The sequence below is a fragment of the Nipponia nippon genome, unplaced genomic scaffold (assembly GCF_047370975.1).
Source record: "Nipponia nippon isolate SJK-2023a ecotype South Korea unplaced genomic scaffold, ASM4737097v1 scaffold_126, whole genome shotgun sequence".
NCBI classification, from domain to species: domain Eukaryota; kingdom Metazoa; phylum Chordata; class Aves; order Pelecaniformes; family Threskiornithidae; genus Nipponia; species Nipponia nippon.
In genome coordinates this window covers 22,704-29,281 of record NW_028262320.1, presented here as the reverse complement: position 1 = coordinate 29,281, position 6,578 = coordinate 22,704, and the positions used below count along the sequence as shown (strand labels likewise).

Here is a 6,578-nt window from a genome sequence, read left to right as displayed (position 1 = left end):
CGCTGGCAGTTTGAGGGGCATTGCTGGGGATTATCTGGCGTGGATTCCTTCTCCGGAGCGGACTATCCGTTGCGGCTTATCCCAGGTGAGTTATCTGCTGTGGATTATGCCGGGCGGACCCCCTGGTGCAGGTCATCCCCACCCGTGTCCCCCCGTGCACCTTTCTACCCACACACAGCCGCTGTCCGTCCGTGTCCGTCTCCTGCCCCCCGTCCTCCTCTGCCTGTCTCTGCGCCCTCCCAAGTGCTCTCCACCCAAACGTCCCCCCACACAAGGTTTTTCCCCCCGTGCGGGTTTTTTTTTTCCCCGTGACGTGCCCCCCGCGTCCCCTGCCCTCCAGTCTCGTGCCCCCGCTCCCCTGCTCCCCCCTCCCATAGCTCCTTTGCTTCTGGACCCCCAGCTCCGCACGGGACACGGGCAGCCTGGGGAGCTTTGCCCCGAGCCATTCCTTTCCCCTCTGGGCAGCAGCGGTTCTGCCGCTGCTACAGGCAGGCGCTTTCTGGACGGGCGAGGGGCTGGGACGACCGGAGGCTGCTGCACGCTCCAGTCCGACTGAGACGCTGTTCCCGGGGGACCTGGCGCAGGGAAAGGCGAGGGACTCTCCGCGCTGCCGGCGACTCTTCAGAAGGGAACCGCGCTCTGGTTTTAGCGGCAGAAGGTGTCGGTCAGGCAGCCGCGTAGCACCGTGCTGAGCGATGTGGCAGGCGCCTGGCTTGGTGGAGTCCAGGCGTGTTTCTCGCCTCGCAGTCTCGATGCCCAACCAAGCAGGGGGTTCAGGTTCCCAAAGCCTTTGGGCGTGGGAGCAAGATGACAGCTAGGTGTCTAGCAGCACAGGATTTCAGCCGTGTTGCTTGCTGCAAATGGCTTGCAGGCCAGGAGATGTGGAGAGGGGTCTGAAATGAAGAAAGGGAGCGTGGAAGCGATTGTTTTAAGGCGGCAAATGAAGCAGCCGAAGGAGGCGAGCGGCCCCTCCAGCCTCCCGAGTCTCGCGCGCTGCAGGCGGCCAAGCGCGGGCGCCGCGCGTGCTGGCGGGAGCGGCAGGGAGCGCGGAGCTGCGCTGCCGTCCAGAGCAGCGAGGGAACTGGCAGGGCTCTACGGCCGTCTGGTGCGGCCAGCTGAGGGGCCGCCGTGCCCCTTTGCTTTCCCTGTTTCACGTCTCATTCCTTTGCACGCCGCAGGGCAGGGCGGTAAGTAACATGGCGCAGCGTCTTGTTTAAGCGGCAAGCCCTGCGCGGGAAGCCCGGTGCGCGTGCAGGATGAGCAGAGGGCACCGCAGCAGAGCCCGAGGGGCGCCAGCGTATCGCTCGCTCGCAGATCGCGCGCTTGCCCGTGGTCTGCTCGCATGCACCGCTTCCTGATAATCGTAGGTAGCTGCCCCTCTGACGCAAAGCAGCTTTCAGTGCCTTGAGGATGCCATCGGTGTCGCTTTTATTTTCTTTTTTTTTCTTTTTTTTTTTTTTTTTTACTAAAATCTCTCCAGGGTCTGTTGACTCGCTGGTGTCACTCTCCCACCCCTGATGCCACATGCAGATGAATCCAGCACTCCCGGGGGCTTTTTCTGGGGGCAAAAAAGCCGAGGCAAGGCAAAGGTATTGACCAGGTTCCCTGTGCTGCGTCCCCCGGCTGGGTGCTGGGGTGGGGGGCGCGGAGAGAAAGGGCCAGCAGCCGCTGCAAGCTGTCAAGTGCAGAGGACTGAAATGCTCGAGCCGCTTGGGTGCTTTTTGGTGGCGAGGCGGTGGCTGTGGCTGCGTGGGCTGTGAGCGGGAGCAGGGGCAGAGAAGGGCGAGGCTTGTGACACCCCCCGCCCCCCCGTAAGGCGGCGGCGGCGGCGGCGGCGGCTGCGGGCGGCCCCAGGCGGGCCGGGGGGCGAGTCCTTTCTCCCCGCGGGGCGCGGTCGGAGCGCCGGGCTTGGTGTGGTGCTGCCGCCTGGCGGCCAAAAGCGGGTACTGCAGGGCGGGAGCCGCGCAGGGGCGGTGGCGTCCCCGTGGTCGCCGGTGCCGGTGGCCGGTAACGGGCATGCGACAGCGCGGTGGCCGCGGGGTGCTGCCGCCGCAGCCGTTGCTGCCTCCCGGTAAGGAAGCGCCGCTCTCGCCGCACGGGAGGCGCTTGCCGCTGCTAGCACTGCCGCGTCCGCCTCCGCTGCAGCCCCGCCCCGTGGCGTCCGCCTCCGCTGCAGCCCCGCCCCGCCGAATGCCCCGGTCCTGGTGTGGAGCGGCCCCGCCCCTAGCGCCGGGCCCCGCCCCTGGATGCCCCCGGGCAGGGGAAGGGCACCACCCCTAGCGACAGGCCCCGCCCCTGGAGACCACGCCTGCGCACTGTGTTGGGGTGGAGCTTAGCCGCGGGGGGGCGGAGCCTAGCGGTGGTAAGGCGGAGCTTTGCCGTGCGAGGGCGGAGCTTCACTGGCGCATGCGTGCTGTCTCGGGGGCGGAGCCTTGCCGAGGGGGGGCGGTGCTTTGCTCTGAAGGGCGGGGCTTTGCCGCGGGTGGGCGGAGCTTGCCGTGTGAGGGCGGAGCTTACCCAGCGCATGCGCGCTGTCTCGGGGCGGAGTTTTGCCGTGGGGGCGGAGCTTTGATGTGAAAGGCGGAGCTTTGCCGCGCATGCGCGCTGCCTCGGGGGCGGAGCTTTGCCGCGGGGGGCGGAGCCTTGCCAGGTGAGGGCGGAGCTTTGCCGGGTGAGGGCGGAGCTTGACCAGCGCATGCGCGATGCGTCGGGGGCGGAGCCTTGCCGCGGGGGGCGGAGCTTTGCCGGGTGAGGGCGGAGCTTTGCCGGGTGAGGGCGGAGCTTGACCAGGGCATGCGCGATGCGTCGGGGGCGGAGCCTTGCCGCGGGGGGCGGAGCTTTGCCGTGGGAGGGCGGAGGTTTGCTGTGAAGGGCGGAGCTTTGTCTGCGCATGCGCGCTGTCTCAGGGGCGGAGCTTTGCTGCGGGGGGCGGAGCTTTGCCGTGGGAGGGCGGAGGTTTGCTGTGAAGGGCGGAGCTTTGTCTGCGCATGCGCGCTGTCTCAGGGGCGGAGCTTTGCTGCGGGGGGCGGAGCTTTGCCATGGGAGGGTGGAGCTTTGCCGAGGGGGCGGAGCTTCACCGGCGCATGCGTGCTGTGTGCAGGGCAGAGCTTGGCTGCAGAGGGCGGGGTTTTCCGCTGGGAGGGCGGAGCTTCGCCAGCGCCTGCGAGGTGCATCGGGGGCGGGCATCGCGCCGTGGGTGGAGCTTCCCCCGCGGAGGGGCCAGCGGGAGCCCGGCTGCGGCTGCAGGCAGGGAGGAGGTGAGCGGGGAAAGTCCCGAGAAGGGCGGCGGTGCCTGGGGGGAGCGGCCGGGCCGGCGGGAGGCACGGAGCGGGGAGGGTGCGGTGCCGTGTGGGAGCCGGGCGGGTGGGGCTTCCCGGGGCCGGGCGGCGGGGGGCGCCGCGCCGCTCCGGGGCCGGGCGGGGGGGGGGCGCTGCGCCGAGCTGAGCCGCGCTGGTTCGATGCTGGGCGGGCGCCGCGCCGGTGCGGGCCGGGCGGCGGGGCAGCGCCGAGCCGCGCCGCTCCGGGGCCGGGCGGCGGGGGCAGCGCCGAGCCGCGCCGGCCGGGGCCGGGCGGCGGGAGAGCGTCGCGCCGAGCCGAGCCGCGCCGGTCCGGGGCCGGGCGGCGGGGCAGCGCCGAGCCGCGCCGCTCTGGGGCCGGGCGCCGGGGGGCCGCCGCGCCGATCTGAGCCGCACTGATTCGATGCTGGGCAGGCGCCGCGCCGAGCCCGGGGCCGGGCGGCGGGGGAGCGCCGCACCGAGCCGCGCCGCTCCGGGGCCGGGCGGCGGGGGAGCGCCGCGCCGAGCCGCGCCGGTCCGGGGCCGGGCGGGGGGGCCGAGCCGCGCCGGTCCGGGGCCGGGCGGCGGGGGGGCGCCGCGCCGCGTCGGCGCCGGGCGGGGGCGGGCAGCCGGAGGTGTTGGCGGGGGCTGCCCGGAGCCGCGCTGGGGGCTCGGCGGGGCTTCCACGTGCGGCGGCGGCGGGGGGAACGGTGTCCCCGCAGGGTCCCAAAGCACGGAGGGTTGCGTCTCGCGGCATCCGGGGCTTTTGGTCGGTCACGTTGGTTGCCCGGGGCATGCCGGGAGGTGTAGTTTCTAGGGCCGTGGCTGCCGGACAAACCGCTTCCTTTTTTGCCTCCTCCTTTCCCAGCGTCACCTTCTGCGTCCCGGGAAGAAAATCCCGCGTGGGTGATTCCGCTCGGCGCTCAGGTAATCGCGTGTCTGGGGCTGCGGGAGCGGGGAGAAACCCTTGCCGGGTCAAGGACGCTCCAGGGGCGCCACATCAAAGCCAGAGGAAAGGCAAAGCCGCTGCCCGTGCAGAAAAGCCGATGACAAATTGCAGCTGAGAGAGCGCGCCGCGTTCCTGCAGTGCTCCCTTGGCAGTTTCGGCTGTTTGCCTTCCGGGCAAAAGAACAGACTTTCCTCTAGGAGAAATGAAGAGCTGCCTGTTCCCTTCTTTAGGGTCCGGTGTTTCTCTTCTGGTCGGTCGTGCTACTTTGATGGGCGAGCTGGAAATAGCCTGTTGTTTTGATACGCAGAACTAAATTGTTAGTAACATGCGGTGTCAGTAGAGTTCATTTTGGAGCACCTAGGTGCCAGTGGAAACGTAAGGAATGAAACGCGATGGAAACCGATCTTTAAACTTTAGTTTTCCTTGGTTTTTCTTTGCCATCAGAGCGTCGGTGGCACGGTGGCCTGTGGCTCGGTGCACGTTCTGTTCCGTGGAGCCTTCGGTCTAGGACTTTGAAGTAACAAAGTTTGTCCTTCCAGAAAAGGGCTAGTCGCTCCTAGGATTGAGGTGTGGGCTTGGAGAGTCTCTTAAGCACGTGCCTAGAATTAAAGCCGAATTTCACTTCCTGTTGCTGCTGTTTGTCTTCACTTTCATTCCTTTCGCCACGGCTCCATCGTGAGCGGGAGCTCTGAATCATCCCTTTTTTTCAGTCTCGCACACGTTTTTTTACCCAAGGAGGTGCTACGTTTAGAAGTTAAGGAGTTTTCTCACAAACGCGTCGGTCGATGCAATTGCGTTGTGATTGTTAAAACCCCCAAAATAACACCGGTCTTACAGATCTGGCCTATTTCTTCTGAACACGGATTCGTCGCGTGCAGATCGGGATACAGATCGTCTGCGCTTCCTGCTCTGTGGAGGACACTGTGCTGAGACAGGGGTGAGCTCCCAAAGGAAAAAAAATACAAGGTCATGGGGTTTTTTTGTTTGTATTTGGGGGCGGGGGGGGTGTATTTAAAGGAAAAAAAAGAAAAAAAAAGAGTGGAATGTTGACTGGTGGCAGCCTGCAGAGCTCTTTTGCTGCCCGGCCTCTCCTTTTCCTCTCTTGAAGTCCTCTTTTGTGGCTGTAATTGTCGTTTGGAGAAGTTCGGAAGAGCAGTTCAGGGACTTGCCTGGGCCCGTGTGCTAGTAATACCAGGAAGGGAAACGCTTGAACCGGTAGCAAAGAAGTTGGCTCCAAGTAGAGGTTCTGAAGGAAGAACAACGATAACAGGAAGCAAATAGCAAGTTACCAAAAAATGGGCGCGTGTCAAACGCCTCCGAGTTTTATTGCCGAATGTTGTTTGGCAATATGTTCCAAAGGGCTATTTTTTCCTTCGCTCGGCTGTAGCCTTCGCAAGACTTCACAAAACCGGGCAGCTTGGGACTCCTCCCCAGCTTTATGCTACAGGTTTTTTTTCCTCTCTCAGCAGAGTGTCAGCTGCCGCCGTTTCACCGTGGTCGCCCTTTCTTCTGCCGTGAAAGCGCAAGACGGACGGAAAGGCTGCGTAGCGGTCTGCGAGTACAAGGTACGTCCGCGATGCGTGTCCGCGTTTTTCCTAAGGCGCTTGGAGCATGGACTTCAAAGTTAACGTCAAGAATGCGCCAGCTCTCCTTCCTTCTGTAGTTTTTCTAGGAACTATTTTAACGCAGATCCTAAAAGGAAAAGAAGGTCTGCGCTGGAGCGTGTTCTGCCTGTGCAAAGCCGACTTCCCTCCGTTTATTTTGCCTTCCTGAAAGCGCAATCTTCTGTTTCTGTGCGCTTACTAGGAAATGATATCGGGAAAATAGTTGCGTCCTAAAAGAGGAAAGACGCCGTTTGTAAGAGTTCAGGCGTTCAGAAGAAACAGGCTTTGTTTTCGTCATAGAAGCTGTGTGCTTTTTCAGTCAATAAGTTTTGAAAATATCTTAGAGTAGTACTTGAAAAGCTTACTGAGATACTAGCGTCCGTACTAAAAGCGATCCAGGTCCAAGGAGAGACGTGGACAAAAGAGGAGGAATCGGCCTCGAAAATTCGTGTGTGTGATCAAAAACGTTCAAAACTGTAAATACGGGTGTGAGGCATTGCAGTAGAGAAAAATCTCTCGCCTTTATATATATATATATATATATATATATATATATAAAAAAATAATATTCATATGTATATATACAGTATTCATATATATATATATATATATATATAAAAAGAAGGATTTCCAAATACAAACCTATATCTGCTGTATTATATAAATGATTCAAAAATAATTTTCTGTCTTTTTCCATTTTTTCCGTCTCCGTTTTAGTTCACCGATGCGGGTTTTTAAATCACTTCCTGA

The 6,578-nt window shown here is 62.3% G+C and overlaps 1 long non-coding RNA gene across 1 annotated transcript; it reads left to right on the top strand.

Moving 5' to 3' along the window:
* The first annotated feature begins 3,205 nt into the window (after positions 1 to 3,205).
* Positions 3,206 to 6,343, top strand: LOC148056599 (uncharacterized). The gene is made up of 3 exons (XR_015702832.1): positions 3,206 to 3,257; positions 5,062 to 5,161; positions 5,694 to 6,343. It is a non-coding gene; the product is annotated as an uncharacterized LOC148056599 (long non-coding RNA).
* The last annotated feature ends 235 nt before the right edge of the window (positions 6,344 to 6,578 follow it).